The following is a 26,638-nucleotide window of genomic DNA, read 5'->3' as shown; positions in this document are numbered from 1 at the left end:
TCAGCCATGTTCAACTTGTTTGAGAAGCTAGAGCTGTGCAATGACTTCCATCATACTAGGCTGATCATCCTTCTCATAAGCAAGGCATCTAAAAGCGAATTCAGCAACGCCAGTAACCATGGCCTTGACATGAGGGTTAGGATCAATCTCTAGGTTAGAATCCACTAGTTCATGTAAAGCCCCACATTGAATCTTGGACACAGCTAAATTCGCAAGCCCAATATCTCGTTTCTCCCTTGTTATGTCCACGTCTTTTTGAGCAGATATTAGCTCTACCAGAACTACACCGAAACTGTAAACATCTGATCCAGATTTAAACAGGAACGCAACGAATTACAGAGATAACCATATACACAAAGATGCAGCGGAAATAATACTTCATTTCGTTAATGGAAAATACTGAAATATGCTTACAACCAGAAATGGAAATAAACCAGCTAGGGCGATGGTAGCTTATCTCTGAGAAGAGATGTGGTGACTGCATGCCTCTGAACTGTGTTACAATGAGGCTCGAAGGCCTATTTATTGTTGAGAAACAACGGAAAACCCTTAACATTCCAAAACCTAACCCTAGGAGATGAAATGCCAAACTCTGGGCCCCGTTTGGGTAAATTGGTACATCAACCTCCCGGGGTCGTAACTTTGGCATACGATCTCCGTTTGACGCGTACAATAGCTCGTTAGAAAGATCCATCCGAGCAGTACCACTTTGGAAGGGCAACATTAGACCATGGTCCCATGTTGCCCCTAGATTTCCCAAAAGACGTTGTTTAGGGCCTCAAAATGGCTCCAGAAGTTCAGGACCCAAAAAACTGCTAAAAATAGTAAGTTGTGCTAGAATTAAGGAAACTCAAAATGCTGAGAGAAACAATGGTGGGGGTCCATGTGGACTTGGTAGGTGGCCACCAATATCCACCTGGATCAACATCGCTCTTGTCACTGAGTCGATAGCACTGCTGGTAATCTGGATTGTTGAAATGTTAATTTCAAATTACAGCGTTATTATTTTTCTGAAAACCACCAAAGTTCCCCACACCGCTTTTTGCTAAACAGTGGTATCTCTTCGAAGGCAGCGATCACACTCACTTGCTGACACGTGCCCTGAGTGGTTTTACAAAAAAAAACTTTCCCCGACGCGTAACGTTCAGTGAAAAAGGCCGTGCGATACTGCCAACAACCGTCTAATTAATGTGGGGCAGATTGTACCCTCGTTCCAGAAATTTATTACGGTTGGTAAATGTAGGTGGAGATATTTTAATTTTATTGTTTATTTTATTCACGAGAGTCGTTTTTTTTACTACACAAGTAAAATGTAATGTTATGTTTTTTGTGTTGTTGAATATGCAATGTAATGAAATGTAGTGCAGCAGCGTGTATGCAAGTAGTGCGAATGAATTTTTTTTTTACACACAACAGTGCAAAGTAAGAAGGAACAGAGCAGTGTATTTTCCAAAGGAGACATAATATTATTTTTTGTAATGCACAGCAGTGCAGACACAGTAGTGTTATTTTTTTGGAAGAAACAGAGTAAAGATATAAACTGCCTCTGAAGCAGTCTTGGTGTGATCCCTCTGTGAGAGGAAGTTTGCTTTTTTTTTTGTAACTGTCAGTATTGTTAATGAAAACAAAGTCTTCTTTTGTGTGTGTGAAAAACTCTATTTCCTGTGTTAAAAACAGAGCATTATTCTCTGTTTAGTTTTTTTGTTTGGAATTATCAAAAATTCCCAACATGGTATCAGAGCTTGTCGAGGCTCTTTGAAGGTGTCAAAGAAGCTGAAGGAAGGATTTCTTGCTGCAGCAACTTCCCCAGCAAAGTGAAGACTCGGTCAAGAAAGAATCCAAGGTATTTCTCAAGTTAGTTTTTTGTGTTACTGTTGAAGACAGTCAGTTATTTTAAATACACAGCCAAGTATTTTGAAGCATAGTTAAGAGTGTAAGAATGGTTGGAGCTAGCAATAGCATGGGTATCTATAATACTTAGCTCCCACAATTTAATGGAAAAAACTATGACTATTGGGCAATAACTATGAAAGCTTTGCTTGCTTCCCAAGACTTATGGGAATTTGTTGAGGATGGTTTTGAAGAACCAGCAGATGAAAATAAGTTTAATAATTTAACTCAGGCAGAGAAAGATCTGTTGAAGAGAAATAAGAAGAAGGATTCTAAATCCCTCTACTTTTTGTATCAAGCAGTGCATGAGAGTGTGTTTCCAAGGATAGTAGCAGCCAAGAGATCCAAAGAAGCATGGAAAACCCTCAAGATAGCCTATCAAGGCATGGAGAAAGTGAAGACAACAAAACTACAATTGGTGAGGATAGATTTTGAGACTCTCTGCATGAAGAAGTCAAATAATATCGACTCATTATTCACACATGTGATTGGTCTGGTCACACAGATAAGGTCTCATGCAGAGATTCTTGAAGGAATGAGGATTGTGGAGAAACTATTGAGGATTCTACCCTCAAGGTTCGATGTGATTGTCACCACCATAGAAGAGATAAAGGATCTCACAAACTTCTCACTTGATGAACTACACGCATCATTGATAACACATGAGAAGAGATTGAGTAGAAATGAAAACTCATCTCTAGAGCATGCCTTTAAGACCCAAATGTTCTTTGGAAGAGGAAGAGGTCAAGGTAGAGGAAACAAGAGAGGAAGAGGCAGAAGCCAAAACAAAGGCGGAAGAAACAATCTAGCAAATGCTCAAGGAAGAGGAAACAATCCAAATCAAAACCAAGGCCAAGGCAGCAGCCAACAAAGTGGACAACATCATGCTCAAGGACAAAGGTATGATAAATCCAATGTCCAATGTCACTATTGTAAAAAATATGGGCATTATGCAAATGAATGTAGGAGGAATCAGCATGATATGAGTAATAGAACTAGTGCAAATTTCACTAGAGAAAATATCAGCCAAGATAATTTTTTTTTTAGCCTATTATATGACTGAAGAAAAGAGTGAAGATGTATGGTTCTAGACTCTGGTTGCAGTAACCATATGACAGGAAACATAGCCCGGTTTTCTATGTTAGATCAGAGTGTGAAGTCACAAGTCACACTAGGGACTCATAATAAAGTTTCTGTTATGGGCAAAGGAGAAGTAAATGTCTTAACAAAAAAAGGTGAAAAGAAAACCATAGCAGATGTTTATTATGTTCCTAGAATGAAATGTAACCTCTTAAGTATTGGAAAGTTTATTCAAAAGGGGTACAATGTCTTCTTTGTGGATGATGTATGCACCATCATGGATAAAACACCTAGCAAACAATGCATTGCTGAAGTGAAGATGACAAGGAACATGATGTTCCCTCTTAGAATGAAAGCAGATTTAAAAAATGGAGAAGAAATAGCAGCAATGACACAAGAGGCTTTCCAAAGCAAACCAAAAGATGAAAATTGGTTGTGGCACTTGAGATTTGGACATCTCAACTTTGGAGGTATTAACTTGTTGAATAGAAAAGGAAAGGTAAGGGGATTACCATTGATAGAGAAACCAAACAGCCTTTGTGAAGGTTGTATCTTGGGGAAAAGCATAAGGGCAAAAAGCACCCTTAGAGATTGTCCACTCAAAATTATGTGGACCGATGCAAACTCCATCACTTGCAGGCAGCCACTATATACTAACATTTATTGATGATTTTACTAGAAAAACGTGGGTTTATTTCCTGGAGAAAAAAAGTGAAGTGTTTGAAAGATTTTGCAATTTCAAAGCACTTATAGAAAACCAAAGTGGGCTGCATATCAAAGTTATAACAACTGATAGAGGAGGTGAGTATATATCCAAAGAATTTCTACGTTTTTTTAGAGAAAATGGAATTCATAAGTAGTTTACCACTAGGTACACTCCACAGCAAAATGGAGTTGCCGAAAGAAAGAATAGGACAATCATGAATATGGCGAGGAGTATGTTAAAGGCAAAGCATTTGCCAAATGATTATTGGGCTGAAGCTGTACATTGTGCAACGTACATTTTGAATAGATGCCCTACAAAAGCAGTCATGAACAAAGTACCGGAAGAAGCATGGAGTGGGACAAAGCAAGGAGTCACCCACATGAAAGTTGTTGGATGTGTGACCTATGCACACATTCCAGATCAACTAAGGAAGAAGTTGGACAGCAAAGGGGAGAAATGTATTTTCATTGGATACAATGAGGAATCCAAAGCTTATAGGTTGTATAACCCATCCACCAAGAAGCTTATTGTGAGTAGAGATGTTTAGTTCATTGAGGAGGAAGCTTGGGATGGAAGCATAGACAAAACAGTGAATGTTAAAAACTCTTTGCTCACATGATGAAGATGATGAGGAGATGGCTGAAATACATTTCCAAACACCAGCACCAACACAAGGGCAGAAAGAGACACCCTTGAGGAGAAATGAAAGTGCTTCTCCAAGCACACCAGAAGGAGGAAATTCAAGTGCTTCTTCAGGCACTTGTACACCAAATGAAAGAGGTAAGAAGTTCATAAATTTAAGTGATATTTATGAACAAGAGGCAACAAATGAAGGTATGAACTCTTTGTTTGCTTTATATTGTCATGTTGATGACCCTGTTCATTTCGAAGAAGAAATTAAGGATAGGAAATGGATAGAAGCTATGGATGAGGAGATCAATGCCATAGAAAGAAACAAGACAAGGGATTTAGTTGAACTACCAAAAGGAAAGGAAGTCATTGGAGTTAAATGGGTCTACAAGACCAAGAGTAATGCTGAAGGAAAAGTAGAAAGACACAAGACAAGACTGGCTGTCAAAGGATATAAGCAACAGTATGGGAGAGACTATGAGGAAACTTTTGCACCAGTTCCTAGAATGGAAATAGTGAGAGCAGTGCTATCCATAGCAGCACAAAACAAGTGGAAAGTTTACCAAATGGACGTGAAGTCATCATTCCTAAATGGAGTATTAATGGAAGAGGTTTACATTGAACAACCTCTAGGCTATGAAAATAAAGGCCAAGAGCACAAAGTGCGCAGATTGAATAAAGCTCTTTATGGACTGAAGCAAGCACCAAGAGCGTGGTACAGTAGGATAGATTCCTATCTACTAGAAAATGGATTTGAAAACTGTGAGGGAGAACCCACCCTCTACATCAAAGAAAAGGATGGTAAATTACTAATTGTTGTGTTATACGTTGATGATGTTATTTTCACAAGTAATGATGATTACCTTATTGAAAATTTCAAAAAAGTCATGAAAGAAGAATTTGAAATGACTGACATGGGTTTGCTGAGATACTTCTTACGAATAGAAGTAGGACAAAATGGAAATGGGATTTTTATCTCAAAAGCGAAATATGTTAATGAAGTGTTGGAAAGATTTAATATGCAGGAGTGCAAAGCAGCGATCACTCCCACAGTGATGGGATTAAAACTCAGCAAAGAGGACAACAACAAGGATTTTGACCCTAGTTTGTACAAGAGCATAGTTGGCAGCCTCATGCACTTGACTGCAACTAGGCTGGATATAATGCATGCTGTTATTTTAATTTGTAGGTTCATGGAGAGGCCAAAAGAAGCACATTGGCAGGCAGCAAAAAGGATTCTGAGGTATGTTAAAGGTACTAAAAGGTTTGGCATTTTATATACTACTTCAGAATGTTCAGATTTAATTGGATACACTGATAGTGAGTGGGCTAGAAGTGTAGATGCTTGGAAATGCACATCTGGTTATATTTTTCTCATGGGCTTAGGAGCCATTTCATGGGCTTCTAAAAAACAACCTATTGTAGCATTGTCTACAACAGAGGCAGAATATGTGGCAGCTATATCAGTAGCGTGTCAAGCAATTTGGATGAGAATGATGTTAAGGAGTTTACGCCAAGAGAAACCAAAAGGAACTATGATTTTTTGCGACAATAGTTCAGCTATTGCATTATCTAAGAATGTTGTGTTTCATAAGAGAACGAAACACATTGACACAAAGTTTCATTACATCAGGGAATTGGTCAATAATGGAGAAATTGTACAACACTGCAGAACTCAGGACCAGGTTGCAGATATTCTGACCAAACCATTGGGGTAGAAAAGTTTTGAGTTTTTGAGGAAATGTCTGGGTATTACTGATAACCTAGCAGTTGTAATTAAAGGGGAGTGTTGAAATGTTAATTTCAAACTGCAGCGTTATTTTTTTTCTGAAAACCGCCAAAGTTCCCTTCACCGATTTTTGCTGAACAGTGGCATCTCTCCGAAGGCAGTGATCACACTCATTTGCTGACACGTGCCCTGAGTGGTTTTACAAAAACAACTTTCCCCGGCGGGTAAAGTTTGGTAAAAAAGGCTGTGCAATACTACCAACAGTCGTCTGATTAATGTGGGGCAGATTGTACCCTCGTTCCAGAAATTAATTGATGTGAAGTAATTAGTGAAATTTATTACGTTTGGTAAATGTAGGTGGAGATATTTTAATTTTATTGTTTATTTTATTCACGAGAGTCGTTTTTTTTACGGCACAAGTAAAATGTAATGTTATGTTTTTTGTGTTGTTGAATATGCAATGTAATGAAATGTAGTGCAGTAGTGCATATGTAAGGAGCGCAAATGAAAATTTTTTTTACACACAGCAGTGCAAAGTAAGAAGGAACATAGCAATGTATTTTCCAAAGGAGACAGAGTATTTTTTTTGTAATGCACAACAATGGAAACACAATAGTGTTATTTTTTTGGAAGAAGCAGAGTAAAGATATAAACTGCCTCTGAAGCAGTCTTGGTGTGATCCCTTTGTGAGAGGAAGTCTGTTTTTTTTTGTAACAGTCAGTATTGTTAATGAAAACAAAGTCTTCTTTTGTGTGTGTGAAAAAATATGTTTCCTGTGTTAAAAACAGAGCATTATTCTCTATTCAATTATTTTGTTTGGAATTATTAGAAGTTCCCAACATGGATCAAGGTAACCAGGGGTTCCCTGGGGACCTGTGGAAACATGAGAGGCTTTTGTGGGAACAAGCCTAGAAAGCCCAAAATCGGCCACTTTAGCCCTGAAATTCTCATCCAGAAGAATGTTGGTTGATTTCACATCTCTGTGTAATATGGGCGGTTTAACGCAAAAATGAAGATATGCGGAGGCCTAGGCCATTTCTACTACTATATTTAGCCTCGTTTCCCACGACAAACCCTTTCCTCTATTTTCCCCATGAAGTTGATCAGCCAAGGTACCATTTGGCACATACTCATAAGCCAGAAGCAATTCTCTGCGATGCTGGCAGTACCCAATTAGAAGAATAAGGTTGGGATGTTTGAGCAAGGACAGTATCCTAACTTCGTTACCAAACTTTTCAAGTCTTCTAGAGTTATCGTGATAAAGCCTTTTCACTGCCACGAGATGCCCATCCCAGAGATTTCCCAGATAAATAGAGCCAAACGCCTCGTCTCCTAATTATTTCTTCTCATCGAAGAAGTCGGTGGCTTCTTCAAGCTTTTCGTAACAGAAAAATGGCAAAGAAGAATCATTCATACACAGAGCGCCCAGTTCCTTGTCCTTGCAATACTCAGCGCTCTCAAGTCTTTGTTTGGTCCAACGATCCCTTTTATGCAGACGCGCTACTAGCACTACTACGGAGGTCATGAGTAAAGCAAATCCAACACAGATACCTATGCTGCCAAACAAGAAGAAGGTATGAGGACTGTACACAGTTTGCATATAAAATGAAATCTTTTCATACAAGGATTATACACAGTGGGTAGTTACAGTAATTTTGGAAATTGTGTTAAACTTGGAATAACCCATCAATATAAATTGGGCCATTTTTATCCTGATGGTGGATTATTGGAATATTTTAGAATTTGACTGCAGGAACTACTTCAAAGTATTTGTATTTGTCAACAGGAGCTATTACAAACAATTGATCTACCTCCTGTCCATAGGATTACAAAATAATTTTGAAATCCTAGATATAAATAAGTCAGAAAGAATAGTATATCTTCTTTATTATTACCTTCTTTAAGGTTTGTTCAGAGTTTGAACCCTTTTAGGTAGGTTGGGAGTTTTACCCTAATTCTAAATAAAGTTATCTTAGCAAATATTAGATAAATCTATATCAACTTCAATTCCAAAAAAATTACTACAGAATTAAAAATCTTCCTCTCTTAAATGTTAAGGTCATAACCAAGAACTTCATCACCAATTGTTCATCATCAAATGCCCACTGCAATTAACTAAATTCCTTTTACATAGAACCCATGATTACCTGTGAGAATCCCACTGTAAGATTTGCCTCTAGGTTTCGGATGGGAAAGACCATTGTTGGGACTTATTGTATCAGTTTATGTATGTGAATCACCTACAGCAAATCCAACCAAGCAAACTCAACAAAAAATGAAACTACAACAAATAATAGACCTTCAGTAAATTGAAACAACCATTACTTCTTAATCCCAAGACAAACCCATCAGGTTGTCTGATATTCTATGCCGAAGCCGAGCTTTGTGGTTGGCTGGCGTTCTTTAATAAGTCTGGGCTTTGTGGTTGGCTGACATTATGTGGTGAACCTGGGCTTTGAGGAATGTAGCAAAGGAAAGGCTCGCTGGAATTAGAAACATTGTATACAGCGCGCCCAGTTCCTTGTCCTTGCAATACTCAGCGCTCTCAAGTCTTTGTTTGGTCCAACGATATGTTTTACGCATACAGACACTTGTGCTGCCAAACAAGAAGAAGGTATCAGGACTGTACATAGTTTGCATATAAAATGAAATCATTTCATAGAAGGATCATACACAATGGGTAGTTACAGTAATTTTGGAAATTGTGTTAAACTTGGAATAACCCATCAATATAAATTGGGCCATTTTTATCTTGATGGTGGATTATTGGAATATTTTAGAATTTGACTACAATAACTACTTCAAAGTATTTGTATTTGTCAACAGAAGCTATTTCAAACAATTGATCTACCTACTGTTTAGGGGATTACAAAATAATTTTGAAATCCTAGATATAAATAAGTCAGAAAGAATAGTATATATTCTTTATTGTTACCTTCTTTAAGGTTTGTTTGGAGTTTGAACCCTTTTAGGTAGGTTGAGAGTTTTACCCTGATTCTAAATAAAGTTATATTAGCCGATATTAGATAAATCTATATCAACTTCAATCCCAAAAAAATTACTATAGAATTAAAAAGCTTCCTCTCTTAAATGTTAAGGTCATAGGCAATAACTTCATCACCAAATGTTCATCATCAAATGCCGACTTCAATTAATTAAATTCCTTGTACATAGAACTCATGATTACCTGTGAGAATCCCACTGTAAGATTTGCCTCTAGGTTTCGTATGGGAAAGACCATTGTTTGGAGTTATTGTATCAGATTGAGTATTTGAATCACCTACAACAAATCCAACCAAGAAAATTCAGCAAAGAATAAAACTACAACAAATAATAGACCTTCAATAAATTGAAACAACCATTACTTCTTAAACCCAAGACAAACCCACCAGGTTGTCTGGTATTCTGTGTCGAAGCCGGGCTTTGTGGTTGGCTGGCGTTCTTTACTGAATCTGGGCTTTGTGGTTGGCTAGCGTTCTATGGCGAACCTGGGCTTTGAGGAAGGTAGCAGAGGAAAGGCTCGCTGGAATTAGAAACATTGTATCCACAGATTCCTAGGCTTGACATACAATGGCTGCACAATTTGAATGCTTCATCAGTTTTATTCCATTTGATTTCAAAACGTCCATGCAGGACGTCCTAAAGGTTCTGCAAAGTTAAAGAAGATAATTGTTGCAGGACAGGGAATTGAACAGTTGAGATGCAGGGAGCCCACTTGATTCGTTCCAGATTTGAAGGAAATACCCATGTACCATTATCATTACCACCAGGGACATTGAACACATGAAAATTTCCTATTTTTGGGCATCCTATTCCCAGGTTTATACTTTGGTAGGACGAACCAGCAAGTTTAAACAGAGAGGCAGTGAGATTAACAGGAGTTTCCGGAAGGCCACAATCTGTAAAAACTGTGCCACTGGCGATTTTCATACTATTTTGATTGTAGCCCAAAACCCTGTAGCTACGTTGTTGATTGTGAGATAGGGCGTGCTGGATTGATAGGTTGATTAAGCTTGCGTAGATTTTAATTCTCCAGTTTCGATAAGTTTTCCTACTCCCAGAAGTGGCAGGACCCACCACAACTGGGAGATTTAGCTAGATTAAACCACAGTGTTGTAGATTTAAATCACCAGCATCTGTAGATTTACATTTCAGTGTTTCAATTCTATTCACTTGTTAATTTCATTGCAGATTGTTTAATTACAGCGTGTGTGTAAGTTATTTTTACACAGGGCATAGATCAGAGTGTGGATTTCATTTCCTTCCGTCGCAACATTAAAAAATTATGGCATACGTGTGTTTTTATAACTTTTTGACACAGTCCAATGTCAAATATACAATCTGTGATAGCGCGTGTTATTCCCCGTTCATGTTAATGGTGTTGGCTTACAGGACCAGTGCATAGGTTTTGTATATGTGAAGTTGGATCCAGAAAGGTACTAGGAATCATACGTTTTGAACTAGATTTTAATGGCGTGATTAAATGCTTTGATTGGAACGCATTTCCAATTCATTTACTAGTGCGTGAAGTCTTACATTTCAAAGTGCGTGAATTTTTAACAGTTCAACACAACAGAGCCGATCTCATCCATATTTACTAATTCCAAGAGGAAGCCAATCTCCAGATCGAGGTTCATCTGCTTGTCATTTTATTTAGCTTGCTTAGTTTATCTTGTGGAGAGATTTGTGGAGCAGATCATTTCCAATTTTGTATTGGCTGTATTATAAAGCCGTGTGCTCTGATCCTGGGAAAGGAATAATAGATAGGTTTTTATTTTGGGACATGTAATTACCGTTGAATGTAAAGCAGACTATTTTCTTTCAATGAAAGAACCAGTTGATTTTCCTTGATGCGGGCAGATCGAATCAAATGAGACAGGTTGATTAAGCTTGCGTAGATTTTAATTCTCCAGTTTCTATAAGTTTTCCTTCTCCCAGAAGTGGTAGGGCTTTCCACAACTAGAAGATTTAGCTAGATTAAACCACAGAGCTATAGATTTACATTACCAGCATCTGTAGATTTACATTTCAGCGTTTCAATTCTGTTCATTTGTTAATTTCATTACAGATTGTTTAATTACAGCATGTGTGTGAGTTTTTTTTACACATGGTGTAGATCAGAGTGTGAATTTCATTTCTTTCCATCGGGGCATTAAAAAAATATGGCATACGTGTGGTTTTATAACATTTTGACACAGTCTAACGTTAAATAAACAAATTGTGATAGCGCCTGTTATTCTCCGTTCATGTTAATGGCGTTGGCTTACAGGACGGGTGCATAGGTTTTGTTTATTTTCTTGATTTTTCAGATGTCAATGATTGGTTTGCACAGTCAAGACTGTGGAACACTAGCGTTTATATTTGTTATTTCCTTGCTTTTGAATGGGGATAATGCTTTGGCATTACAGGGCTGGGTTTTGTGTTTTGTGATTCTGTTATGGCTTAGGAATGGATGTGTTTATGGATTGAAATTTAAGGAAAATATGGGTTTACTGTAGCATATGAATGGGATGCATCCAAGCATTGAAATTTCAGAAGTTGGGTTTATTATTCATATGAAATGGCATGTGTTCATGCCTTTGAAATTTTACTCAGAGAAAAGAAAAGATGGATTTGGTATTGCATATGAATGAGATGTATTCTTCGTATATGCTTGGCCATCTATAGAGGTTTCTTGATTTTGGGTAATTAACTTAACCTCTTGATTTTGGGTAATTAACTTACTCTAAAATGAAATAAGTCATTCAATGTGTTCCTTGTAATATAGATATAAACAAAACATCCAAAGAAAAGTAATTGCACAATGATCCAGTGCAAGAAAACAAGGTTTTCCACAAACCAATTAACTCTTTTAGAAAAATTCAACAATTCCAATTTAATAATCCTATAAGCCTCTCTTTGTACCTTTTGGGACAATTGCTAGTTATATGTACGAAAATGATTCTATGTTTTTATTGTTAAAATATATTGTGTGAAAATTATAATAAAAATATTCTAAATGATGGAGAGATTAAAAAAAAAGGAATATGTAATTTTGTTGTTATTGAATGAAATATCTTTCAAGAATTATATTCATGTAAAGAAGGCTTTATATATTTATATAAATTAATTAATAAAAATAAAGTATTCAACTCATTAGATTTAAATTCCTAATTTTTAAAATTAATAATAATAAATTGAAGCAGAGTAGGTTGGAAACTGTTCAACAACCACAGCTTATGGACGAAGGTGACTGTTTCTAAGTATATATCCCCCTCTAATATCATTGAATGGATTAGAAAAGACTGCAGGAATACAACGAACATTTATATTATTTGGAAGGCAGTCACAAACACTAAGGAACTCATCCAAAATGGATTGACATGGAGGATTCGGTCTGGAGCACAGGTGTGGTTAGGCATAGACCCCTAAGTGGGGTGCGGCAACGTTCAAAGGCTATCCGAGGAGCTGAGAACACACCTTTCGGAACAAGGCATAGCGCACATCAGCCACATTGTTGATCATGAACACTCCTCTTTGTTACATCACGCCTGGAAATTAGGGCACGATCTAAATTTACGCAGTGTTGGCATCAGGAGTGGTAGGAGTACACAAAAGCGTTAACTGAAGCCCACATAATAATAACAGAGCGGGATGATGAACTTATCTGGGCGTTTTCCAAACATGGAGTATACTCCCCCAAGATAGTATACCAGGTGCTGATGGAACCTTATAAGCCACCATCCTCGAAGCTATGGTGGAAGCATTTGTCGAAGCTAAACGCGGCACCCCGAACGAGACTCCTTATGTGGTCCATTCTCTGGAATAAGGTCCCAACTGGCGCCAACCTGATGAAGCGATCCTTCTTAGGCCCCTTTTGGTGTCACATCTGCAAGAACTGCAGCGAGGATATGGACCATCTCTTCCTTTCCTGTCCCAGCACTCAAGAGCTTTGGAACAACCTCCTGACTTCGCTCCCTTCTTCACACCGATGGCAAGGTACAAATTTTGCAGACTCTTGGAACCGCTGGTGGACTTTAGCATCAAAAAAAGAAAAGAACACCCCCCTCCTCACTTGCTCTGTCATCTAGATAGCCAGAAACCAAATAATCTTCCAGGAAAAGGACCCCCATTGGCGCTTCATATCTACTAGAATCATAGCCAACTACAGCGCCATCCCCGACGAGGGTACCCAACCATCTCATAGGATAATAATCCTGAAATCCATTAACACCTCCCAGCCATGGGCTTGTTTTGATGGTTCAACTCAGGAGACTGGATAGGGAGGGGGGCAAATCCTACACCTATCTGAAACTTACTCCTACAAAATTAAAATGGCATTGGGCAGGGGGGCAACTAACTACACTAAGCTTCTTACAGCCAAAAACCTCATACATTATGCATTGATAGAACAGTGTCTGCATTTACAGTGTTTTGGTGACTCTAAAATAATATGCAATTCGATAAACAAAAATTCACACTGCAATGCATATTCTCTAAAGAATATTCTAGGTGAAACTCATCAACTCATAACATATTTTGACTCCTTCTCATGCCATCACATCTAGAGGGAACACAAGTCAGTGGCTGACCATCTATCCAAGGAAGAAGCACACAGGGATGATGATACTTGGTTGATTTAGGAGTATCGTGACGGCAACTCATATCAGTACTACCACAAGCCGTTCATAGACCCCGGAGCATAAGCATACCTTTTTGGATCTGACTCTTAATTAATTGATCATATGTAAATACTCACATAGTTTTATGCTTTACTTCAGTACTGGTCTCTCTGCAAAGAGTACATCAGCATTTACAAATGCTTATTTTTTGAACAGTCCCACTTATGCGGTAGTACTCCCATTTCTATTTTTTGGATTGACAGGTATGGCTTACCATATGAATATGCTCTGCATCTACAATAAAGGAAATTGCAACTTTTTCAATGGGAAAAAAATATAAAAATTGAAGCAGATTTTTAATTCTGTTCGATAGTTAACCAGAATGCATTATGTTTTGTTGAATTGGAACCAATGGAATATTTTAAATTGTATTTATTCCTAAATTAATAAAATTAATAATAATAATTTGAAGAATATTTATAGATTGTTAATTCTTCTCTAGAATTAGTTACCAAGAATTCATTATGTTTTGTTGAATTGGAATCAATGGAATATTTAAATTATATTTATGATAAGTAGAGAGAGAAAGTGATTTGGATAATAAATCTTATTTTATCTATTATTATAATTTTGAATCTCTTAAATCTGTGTAATAATAAAGGAGATGATGAAAAGGGATTTAAGTAGAATTTGTTGTTATAAAGATAAAAGTTCGATAAATTGCGAGAATTTGGATGAGCAAAACCATTTTATTATTCAGCTACAACCTTTTTCTAAATGATGAATAGGTTTTTATTTTTAAATACGTCTTTTTCTTTAATTTCATTCCTTTGATATATATATATGTATATATATATATATATATAAAATAATGTATATTCGTGATTGTTATAAGGAGAATTATCTTACTTCACAATGCGAAAAGACAATGCAAATATAAGTTTTAAATTTGTTTCGTTATAAATATGAAAAGTATATTCATGGTGTAAACAAAAAGAAACTAATTAATAAATTTTAGTTTACAATGTCATTATGTAAATTATAATCTTAAAGCTATATAATAACCAAAAAAAATACTTTGCAATGTCATTATAATCTTAAATCTATATAATAACCCAAAAAAACAATAAAAAGATAGTTTCAAATAAAATTTATGGTTATAAAGACAAAGTTCAGTAAATTGGGAAAAAATCTTGAGAAAAGGAGCCGTAGGAGGAGCTTACAAATATTTTCTGAAATGGTGAATATGTTTCCATTTCTGAATTTCATTTCAACTGGATTTAAATTAAAGAATACTTTTTATAATTATACTTTAAATCGTGTGATTTTGAGCAAATTCTGAAGGGTCTTTCTGAAAGACCCCATATAAATAAATTTTATTACTTCTGGTGAAATGTGGAATAAATGGTTTAATATATTTCACCTCTATAAGAATGGAAAAGAAAACTATTTTCTATAAAAATAAAAAAATCATAAAATTGTTTTTATAGTAAATCTAATTACGTTGTAATTTTATTAAGGTGTAAAAATAATAAAGTAAGTTAGTATTTGATTAAGTAATTTAGTTAGAAAAGGGATAGGAAAGTCATTGAATCAATGCTAAAGAAAAGACTAAAAGAGCAAGAGCATTAATGTAAAGGTACATAATATTTATACATTTTGATAAACATACATTAAAATCCATACGAATTATGTTCATAAATATATTAAAACATACTAAATAATATGATAGAAGTCTATGATGTAGAGAGGTATCATATCATTTTATTTTGTTGATATGTTTAGTATTTTTCATTTTATTTTGTATTTTGAATATACCGTCACTATGTTGCATAGGATATATCTCCACCAAAAATATAAAGAAATTGATGCAACTTATCTCACATTAATATGATATTGTATCCTTTATGTTTCGTCATTTAATTTAGTTTTTTATATATATATAATATTTGAGAAAAAATATTTTAATTTGAAATAATATTTTTAAGAAAAAATTGTGAAAATAAAGAGGAAGAGTTTTCTTAAATCAAATTTATGTAATTTGTAATGAATAAATAAAAAGATAAATTGATCTGTGTTGTTGAGAAATAAAATCAACATAAATATATGAAAACGTATGGTCAAATACCATCACATCTCCACGTGTTGAAAATATTTATTAGTTATTTTATAGTGGATATAGTAATTTGTTGAGTGGTGAAAAGATGGAATTTATATTAGTTGAAATGGTAATGAGTTGCTTGTGTTATTAAAAAAATACACTTTCTCTATGAGAGGTATTAGAATTTACAGATGGAGACAATTATGGGTTATATTGATGTTTATCGCATGGATGTAATCCTTACTTTAATATTGTCCCTTTTATCAAAGGTTTTCTGAGATTATATCAATGATCTACATACACTTTTGGGATTTATTTGTACCACAGATTTATAGTTGTTATAAATATACTTGGTATCACCCCGTCCTATCAACCAAGGTTGAGGGTTTACAAGTCATTTTATTTAAACTTTAACTTAATACTAGATACATCACTTGTTGCCATCTAGCCTCATTAATTGCTGAATTTACTCCTGCTGTTGTGACGGCCTAGAGGCAATGTCTGACCTATCATGTTCTTCAATGTTGTGGAGCGCTTCTGCAGTTCTGGGATTTCAGACCCTATCCACGGTCATCCGGCCTTGGGCTCGATCCGACGGTTGATATCATTCCCAAGTTCTTATGCTTCTAAAGACTTGGTAGTTCGGGGTCATTGTTTCTCTCCTCTGATGGTGTTCATCATTCTACTCCGCCAGAGGGTTTTGGTGTGCCCACGTTGTTGTTCCTTGGTCGAGTTTTAGAATCACTGGATGCCGAGGCTCTCCTTCCCTGTCATGGTGATCTATACTCCTATCTCACCGATTATTAGGTGACTTCTGGTTCAGTGAAAACAACAGTGCCACGAGCCCTTCAAAGGTAAAGGTCTCTAACTACTTTACTACTTCAGTTGTTTGCATGCTTATGGTTTTATGTAAATGGAAAATAACTCGTGTTCCCTCCTGGTTGGGAGGTATTGGTTTGCAGGTGGAGTGGACTCCCAGGCAAAGGGTGGATGGAGCTCTTAACCATCTCGCCGAACTTCAAGCTAGAAGCTCAGTCCCTTATCTAGGTATTTGATCTAGTTCAGAGTTTACTGTGGATGGATTTCACCGTTTTAGAGATTTGTAATAGTTTTAAGCATAAGGTCTGGTTCTGACTCTTTTAATTCATGGGGTTTACCCAACTGAGACAGTGTATGTATTTTGGTTTTCTGTGTGGATGAGACAAGGCCGAGGCTGGTTGGTTTCTGTTCGAGACTGGCCTGGCTTTTTCCGGCCAAACTCTACAGCCAGACTATGGACTGCTTCAGAATTTACTATACTCAGACTTTTAGATATGATGACTATTAGTTTCAAACCCTCTAGGGAATCTATAAGTTAATATAGTATTAATCTTTTGTTTTCTCAAACTATAATGTTATTACTCATCTTGTTTGCCTATTGCAGCTATAGGTAATATGAAATGTCTCGATATCTTTTGATAACTATCTGTGGTGATTACGAAGCTCAACACTCGGAATGTTTCATATGTTTAGATTACTGAACAGTAGATCTCGGGACTTAGAGTACCTCCCATATTTAACTATGTGGGATAAATCTATGAGTCTGTAATTCTTCTTTCTGCCGAAATTATTCTTACAGTTCTTACTTGTGTTTTGGTATTCTACTGATATATACAGTTTCCTACTGTCTATGCTTTTTCTCAATTTTATTATGAAATTGTTAGATTATCAGTTACAGGAAGATTAATTTCGGAATTATCATAAGGTTGACATGCTAAGATATTTATTCTGGTATGGGTTTCATCATTATGCAAAATCATCATTAATGCCTGCAAGATAATTAAATATTGTTAATACTTGTTCTTTTTCCACCTAACAGTTCTGATAATAGATTTTTTTAATATAGTTGTATGAGACTCTTCCTTTTATTCTATATCTAATTCAGAATTTGACTTTAAATATTTTGCTTGTCTGTCATTAGAGACATGTCTTTATATGTTTATTCTACTAGATCTCAAACTATTTATCTTGCGTTGTAGTTCATTAGAAGGTTCCCGTATATTTAACTTCTACTTAGTTTTTTTGTACTTTCTTCATAATAGCTTTAAACACATAAATACTTTCATAAGATACATCCTTATTCTTCTAGATTTATCTGTAAGATAATTTACTTATCTGGTTTACACCGTTCTTCCAAACTTGTCCTACAGCTCAAATTCGTTGCGTAATAAAATGCCTCCCAACCTTCAAACTAATCTCGTGGTCATCTCCCCATGAGCTTTTCCTGTACCGAGGAACTTTTCTCACTATCTCTTGGACGAGATCTGTAATACCTCTGATGGCTATCTGGTCCAAACCAGACGTAGCATCAGAACTCTGTCTGACTCTTCAACACATATTATTTCCTCTTTCTTTCTCTCCTGATCTCAGATACCCCTATCCTCTTGATCCTTCTTTGAGTAAATACTCAAGAATTAGTTAGGCCAATAACTGTTTCTTTCTAACCACTTAGTAAGTAAAACAGTATTTACAAGTAACTATAATTCACTTATGCATAAGAGTTTTAAAAAATAATTCCATATTTAAAATAATATCAAATTGTTTGGTTTGTAGTAATTAAAATATTTACATAATTTGGGGATATCACATCTTCCCCCCCTAAGATGTAACATCATCCCAATGTTTTCCTCTTGAGAATAATTATGGAAAGGTTTCCTTCATAACCTACTCATCTTCCCAGGTGGCCTCTTCTGGCCCATAGTGTTCCCTTTGCACTTTAACCTAGGTGATAACTCATTTCCACTCCGTTACTTCTCTCCGATAAAGTATAGCCAGAGGCTCAACCAGGAATTCACCTTTTGGTTCGACCTACACAAAACAAAATTATTTTAGTCTGTCAATCAATCCCCTTTATCCTTTTTAAAGAAAAAGTAAAAACATCCAATTATTAGTAAAATGTCTATATTATACTTTGCCTGTATATTCTGCCAATTGATTATGTGATTAGCATCATAAATGTATTTCTTAAGTAAGGAAACGTGAAATACATTGTGTACACGGATATGGCTGGGTAAAGCAAGCTGGTAGGCCACTAGCCCAATTCGAGCTAGAATCTGGAAAGGCCCGCAAAACCGAGGTGCTAACTTAGCACATCCAGTCCACTGCAAGGTGCTTTTCTTGGGTCGTACCCGAATGTAAACGTGTTCTCCTACTTGAAATTCTCAGAAGCTCCTTTTCTAATCGAAAAAATTCTTTTGCCGGTCCTGAGCGGCCTTTAAATTGCCTCGTACCTTTTTTACCATCTTTTCCATTTCCTCTAGCATATCTGGTCCTAGCATTAGTTTGTCTTCTGGGCCACTCCAACTCAAAGGTGTCCTGCACTTTCGTCTGTATAACACTTCAAAAGGGCTCATCTGTAACAATGTATGATACCCATTGTTGTAAGCAAATTCTACTAAGTGCAGGTATTCCTCCCACTTAGAAGGTTGTTGCATTACGTAGGTTCGCAACATGTCTTCGACTACATTATTAACTCTTTTTCATCTGCCCATCCGTTTGAGGACCGTATGCAGTACTGAAGTGTAGCTATGTGCCTAATCCTTCAAAAAGGGCCTTCCAAATGGTTGATGTGAATTACACATCCCGGTCGAAGATGATCATTTTGGGTATACCATGTAACTTGAAGATATTCTGCATAAAAATATTTGCAATTTGCACTACTTTGTAAGTTGATTGAACTGGTATGAAATGAGAAGATTTGCTCAATTTATCTACCACCACCATTATAGTGTCTCTTAGTTTTTTTTATTTAGGCAATCCGGTGATGAAATCAATAGATACGGTTTCCCATTTCCATTCAAGAATTGGTAGTGGGTGGAGCAACCTTGTTGGGTGTTGGTGCTCCGCCTTTGCCTATTGGCATTCCAGACAATGTCCTAAATACTCAGCGAACTCCTTCTTCATACTAGGCCAAAAAAAAAGAAAAATATTTTCTAAGGGCAAAAATCATTTTCTGGTATCCTGGGTGCCCTACATAATGAGTTATATGATATTCATCTAAGCTTGAATTTTTAAGTAGTTTTTGGTTAGGTACATATAATGTATCCCTATAGATTAGAATTCCATTTGGATTGACCTCATATCCCAATTGTTGTTCATGACTGTTTTCAATCTTTGCTTGTTGCCATAAATGTTTATAAATTAAATCTTCCATGGTTGTTTCATGGATCTGCTCATAGAAGGTAGTTCGAGATTCACTAAAGGAGATTTCATATAAGCAGTTCACTTTTCGACTTAAAGCTTCTGCAACCTTGTTTTATTTTCCCTTCAAATGTCTGATTTCAAAGTCAAATTCGCTTAGGAAATCAGCCCAATGGGCTTGCCTAGCATTTAAAGTGGGTTGTTTGAAGTAGATTATCAAACTATGATGATCTATTAATAGCAGAAATTTCTTGCCTAACAAATAGTGTCGCCACATTTTCAAGGCATGTATTACTGCTGTTAATTCCAAATCATAAGTGGAATATTTCTATTTGTATTTTTTAAGCTTCCTAGACTCATAGGCTACAACCCTACCTTCTTGCGTTAATACGCCTCCTACACCTTCTTTGCTAGCATCCATACAAACTACATACTCTTTTTGAATTTAAGTATGGGGGATTTACGCATTGCATTATATTAGATATCATTTTTTTGGGATTCAACTGCGTTAAGTAAGTCATTCAAACGTATGACCATTTCCATGAGAGGTAGTCGTAACTGACTAATTTCTCATGATTTTTGAATAGTTCACTTAGCACTCATTGCATCGGGTGATGCTCACAGGGGTGAAGAAGTGGGATTGAAACTAGTGAAATGTGGAGAACGAATCACATAGCATCAATCATCACTTCCGGGGCTTGCACCCGGTAACCAGGACTTCCCAGGAGGTCACCCATCCCAGAACTCCTCTGGCTCAAGCGCGCTTAACTGTGGAGTTTTCCCCACAATCAAGCCCACTTAGCTTGCTACCCCATTTGCAAAACCTTAGCAAGTATTGTGCCTCATGAATGGTTCATGAGGCACAATACTTGCTAAGGTTTTGCAAATGGGGTAGCAAGCTAAGTGGGCTTGATTGTGGGGAAAACTCCACAGTTAAGCGCGCTTGAGCCAGAGGAGTTCTGGGATGGGTGACCTCCTGGGAAGTCCTGGTTACCGGGTGCAAGCCCCGGAAGTGATGATTGATGCTATGTGATTCGTTCTCCACATTTCACTAGTTTCAATCCCACTTCTTCACCCCTGTGAGCATCACCCGATGCAATGAGTGCTAAGTGAACTATTCAAAAATCATGAGAAATTAGTCAGTTACGACTACCTCTCATGGAAATGGTCATACGTTTGAATGACTTACTTAACGCAGTTGAATCCCAAAAAAATGATATCTAATACATACTCTTTGTTAGGATTAGTAATACTCAAAATGGGGACGATGGTGAGTAGATGGTTAAGCTGATCAAAGCTCCTTTGGTAGTCAGGATTCCATCTAAATGCCTTTCCTTTATTTTTTAGAGAGTTAATAGGGTATACCATCCTAGAAAAACCTTCCACAAATTGCCTATAATATCCAGCTAGGCCCATGAACAATCTTATGTCTGCCGCATATTTCGGTACTGGCCATTCCACGATATTTTTTGTTTTCTTCAGATCAACTGCGGTCCCATCCTTGATGATGATATGTCCCAAGTATTGAATTTGTTCCTTAAAGAAGTCACACTTGTTGTACTTTGCATACAATTGGTGTTCTCTTAGGATCTGAAGAACAATTCGGAGATGTTCCTTATGTTCTTCCATGCTTCTAGAGTAAATCAGTACGTCATCAATGAAGATTAGCACAAATTTGTCTAAGTATTGATGAAATATGCTATTCATGAGACACATGAAAGTTGCAGGGGCATTAGTCAGCCCAAAGGGTAGGACCATGAACTCATAATGTCCATACCAGGTTCTGAATGTTGTTTTTGCTATATCTTCCTCCTTTATTCGGATCTGATGATAGCCTGATTGGAGGTCAATTTTAGAGAAAATAGTTGCACCCTTTACCTGATCAAATAACTCATCTATACGAGGCAGGGGGTATTTATTCTTGATAGTCAGTTTGTTTAACTGACGATAATCCATGCACATTTGTAATGTTCCATCTTTCTTCTTGACGAAAAGTATTGGAGCTCCCCAAGGGGATACACTGGGTCGTATATAATTTTTATCTAACAGCTCCTACAGTTGCATCTTTAGCTCTATTAGTTCGGGGATACTCATATGGTAAGGGGCTCTGGAAACTAGGGCAGCCCCTGGAATTAACTCAATGGTAAAATCTATGTCCCTCTTTGGGGGCAGGCCTGGAATTTCTTCAGAAAAACTTCTGAAAAATTTTGTGTTACTGGTATATTTTCTAAGGCAGCAGATTTCTCTTTAGAGTCAGCATAACCCACTTGTATGGCATAAATCTAGCAACCCTTCCTGATGCATTTTTCCAATTGGGAAGTTGTTATAGGTCTTATTTGCAAAGGTTTTTGAATACCTTGCACCTCTTGTCTTTCCCCTTGCTCATTTCGGAAATTAATGGTTTTGGTCTTGCAATTAATAAGGGACCAATGTTTTTCTAGCCAATCCATGCCTATAAGGATGTCATATGACCCTAAGGGTAACACGTTCAAATATGTCATAATAGACTGGTTAGCTAATTCTAGAGGACAGTTATTGACTTTGGCCAAAACTCTTCTTTTGGCTCCTATGGCTAGTTGTACTAGCCCTGGATTTTTAAACTTTACTGCTTGCAATTTACATTGTTCCACAATCTTGGGACTAACATAACTCAATGTAGCCCCAGGATCAATCAAAATAGATACAATTCGGTAAACAATTTTACCTTCAAATTCAATCATTGTTGGTTGAAATTCCACCTAATGATCTTCCAGAGCGGCATTGATTTTAGGGAGGCTCCTTGCTATTTCCCCTACTATGGAGGCTTCTTGTATTTGTGAAATCTGATTAGCTCCCTTGTGGTGTGGGAAATTCTTGACATAATGCAGGCCTCCGCATCCCCAACATTGTATAGGAGGTCTAGCAGTTAATTCTGCTTCAGTTCTACCAGATTTCTCATTAGTTCTAGCTTTGCCTGGTACTTTGAATCTGGGCTGGTTTTTATTAAAATTTTGATTGGTTTGACCCTTGTATAGTCCTTTGTTTCTTGGGCCCTTATTCCCTTTGTGACTGGGAATAAATTTACTTCCCTTTTTATCAGTCCATCTCTTACTCATGTCTCCCTTTGGCTTGTTCTATTGATAGCAGATTCATGCCTTACGAATAACTTCATCCATTGTTTTTGGATTGTCAAATTCTAGGCGTTCCTTCATGAATAGAGGTAGACTGCTCATGAACCTCTGCACCTTTGCTTTTTCTTTGCCAATGTAAGGAACATACCAAAGTAATGATGTGAACTTTGTTATGAACTCATCCATAGACATTGGCCTAGCGCAGATCATGAAATTCTTTTGATTTTTCATCATAAAATCTCTCTCTTACTTATTTTTCCTTCAAATATCTCTGAAATTTTTCCCAAGTTATACTTTGTTCATTCACTCCTCGAAAGGTCTTTACCTCTTCCCACCATAGTGTGGCCTTTCCTTGCAGCTGAAAAATAGCCAGGCGAGCCTTCAGATTATGGTCATATTCATATAGCTGGAAATATTTGTTCATATTTATGAGCCATGCTTCAACCACTTCTTCCCGTTCGCCATCGAAAAGAGGAGGCTTTATTTTTCGAAATTCCCCTTGAAGTTCCACTTTCTGCTTTTTCTGTGTCCTATGATTGGACACATTATCTGATTCTTCTTCACGGTTTTCCTCACCACCCTCAGTTTCTACGTCCTTTGTCTGAAACTCTTGTTCTTCTGTCATATTTCTGTTTTGGGACTAGGTACCAACGGCTAATTATTCTATCTATGAGATAGATTCTTCATAATTTTTTCTTGTTCCTCCATTAATACTTCATTATCTGCCCATAATCGAGCCATTTCATCCTTTAACACTCGCACTATCACCATAATATCCAGGTTAGTATTTCAAGGCCCTGTCCCTATTATGCATCTGGGTGGTAAATTTCTCGTTCTTCTCATACTAATTGCTTCCTGTTTTCCTACGTGCATATCACCAAATTTGTTATTTGTTTATTCCAGAGGTCTCAGCTTGGTAACCTGAGCGCTCTGATACCATATGTCATGAATCCATCTATTTAATATATATATATATATATATAGATATATATATAACTTTGGTATTTCTTACCAACTGTCACTGTAAAGTAAATATATACATTCACCATTTATATTGAATATTAAATGTTCATATATCATTTCAAACCTTTACGTTAAAGTTATAACATTGATATGGTTATATTGATGTTTATCTGCATGGATGTAAATCTTACTTTAATATCATCCATTTTATTAATGTTTTGCTAAGATTATATCAATGATCTATATACACTTTCAGGATTTGTTTATACCACAAATTTATAGTTGTTATAAATATATTTGGTGTCACCCCATCCTATCAACCAAGGTTGAGGGTTTACAAGTCATTTCATTTAAACTTTAACTTGATACTAGATACATCACTTGCTGCCATCTGGCCTCATTAATCACTGAATCTACTCTGGTTATTTTGACGGCCTTAGGGCAAGGTCTGGCCTATAGTGTTCTTCAATGGTGTGGAGCGCTTATGCAGTTCGCGGATTTCAGACCCTATCCACAGTCATTTGACCTTGGGCTTGATCCAATGGTTGATATCATTCTAAGCTTTTTATGCTTCTGGCTTCCCACTGCTTCCAAAGGCTTGGTAGTTTGGGGTGATTGTTTCTCTCCTCCAATAATGTTTATCATTCTGCTCTGCCAAAGGGTTTTGGTGTGCCCACGTCGATGTTCCTTGGTCAAGTTTTATAAGCGTTGGATGCTGAGGCTCCCCTTCCCTGTCATGGTGATCTATACTCCTATCTCTCCAGTTATCAGGTGACTTCTGGTTCACTGAAAACAATAGTGTTGCAAGCCCTTCAAAGGTAAAGGTCTCTAACTTCCTTACTACTTCAGTTGTTTGCATGCTTATGGTTTTATGTAAATCAAGCATAACCTATGTTCCCTCCTAGTTGGAAGGTATTGGTTTGCAGGTGGAGCGGGCTCCGAGGAAAAGGGTGGATGGAGCTCTTAACCATCTTGCTGAACTTCAAGCTAGAAGCTCAATCCCTTATCTGGGTATTTGATCTATGTTGGGTGAAAATATTATCGTTTAATTTTATTGTAGTACTTGCCCAACTATTTAATTTGTCAATCCGAGGTTCGTAGAATTACGAGGAACATGCCTTATTTATGCAGGACCGAAGTGGAACTAATTTAATCTAAATTACTGAAATCAAATTAATCTATGAAGGCATTGAAACACTAACTAGGAAAGCAGGAAATTGCATAAGGGAAAAACAATTACAACATGTGAAGAATTGAATGACAAACAACATATGTGAGCTCACAACAATAAAGCTATCTCAAATTATATTACAAGAATCAAATTACAAATCATGAAAACATAACAATAAAAGATGAAAAACTCTTTCCATTATTCATTATTATCAAAATGAAGAGAGAGCACTCTCTTATATACATGAGGAAGATAACCATCTCATAATTACATATCCAATATTCTCTCAAGCAATCTCAACTAATTTCTCATTATTACAAGATATGATCCCTTTGAATCCTCCACAAATCTCTCAATCATTTTCAACTACTTTCCCATTATTACAAAATATGATCCCTTTGAATCCTCCACAAATCTCTCATATATGTTGTTGAGATTTTCTATTTTATTAAGTTTGGGAAAAATCTCATGTATGTGACAACAATAGGATTAGTTGCTATATTAGCTCCAGTATTTTTTGAGGAGGAGTTAATGCATCCTATATTTGTTGTGAGGGAATTTATGATTCAGTTTTATGCTCTAGCTATATAGAAATGTAATCCATTGAGGATTGTAAGAGTGTGTAGAGAAAGTAGAGAAAATAGGCGAGAGCTGAGAGTATGTGTGAATTATTAGATTTGTTGTAATCTCCTTTGAATAATAAGATTGCCGATGCCTCTGTTCTGGTGGACGTAGCCCAGATTGGTTGGGTGAACCACATTAAATCTCTGTGTTATGGTTTTGTGTGGTTTTTGTATGTGCTGTGTATGTTTATATTTATTTCAGCTGCACTTTGTTTAGTCTAATAAGTGGTATCAGAGCGGCACAGCGGAGCATGGAGGGCCCATAACCTACAAGTCTCTGGTTGTGGAACTGGTGTGTGTGACAAATCGGCTAAAGGTGGAGTTTCGGCGATTGGCGTGGTTTTAGCAGAGATGGTCGCGCCAATTTCTGGCAGTGAATGGGTTGGCGCATTTTATTTTGGAACAGACGCGCCAATTGGCATGAATCCGAGTCTGATAATCGCGCCACAGATCCAATATTCAGATTGGCATGGAATCTTCGGGAATAAGCGCGCCAATTTTGCGACACTTACACAGATTTTGTCCTGGCAGGGTTGATCTGCTGTCAGAGGAGCGCCAGGCAGTGGATTGTGTTTTAGGTGCGGTTTTTTCGCTGTCAAGGAGTGCTCGACAGTTTTTCCCTCTAGTAAACCTGCAATTTTTGTTTTTCTTTTCAAATTGCATTTACACGGTACGATAGAGGCATTTTTTACTTAGAATTGGAGATTTTTTTATTCAACATGGCAAAAACTCAAAGCACTCGTTTTGAGATCGAGAAGTTCAATGGCAAAAATAACTTCGAGATCTGGAAAGTGAAGATGCATGATCTTCTTGTGCAACAAGGCATGGCGAAGGCGCTGTTGGGAAGATCCAAAC

General features: G+C 36.7%; 1 pseudogene; it reads right to left on the bottom strand.

Moving 5' to 3' along the window:
• LOC149186558 (LEAF RUST 10 DISEASE-RESISTANCE LOCUS RECEPTOR-LIKE PROTEIN KINASE-like 1.4) lies at positions 1–23,651 on the bottom strand (annotated as a pseudogene).
• Positions 23,652–26,638: the final 2,987 nt, after the last annotated feature.

This window comes from Pinus tabuliformis, chromosome 3_1 (assembly GCF_031772625.1).
Source record: "Pinus tabuliformis cultivar Carrire ecotype Pingquan chromosome 3_1, CPIR1, whole genome shotgun sequence".
NCBI classification, from domain to species: Eukaryota; Viridiplantae; Streptophyta; class Pinopsida; order Pinales; family Pinaceae; genus Pinus; species Pinus tabuliformis.
Note: the sequence above shows the minus strand (reverse complement) of the source record. Positions and strands in the feature narration are given on the sequence as shown.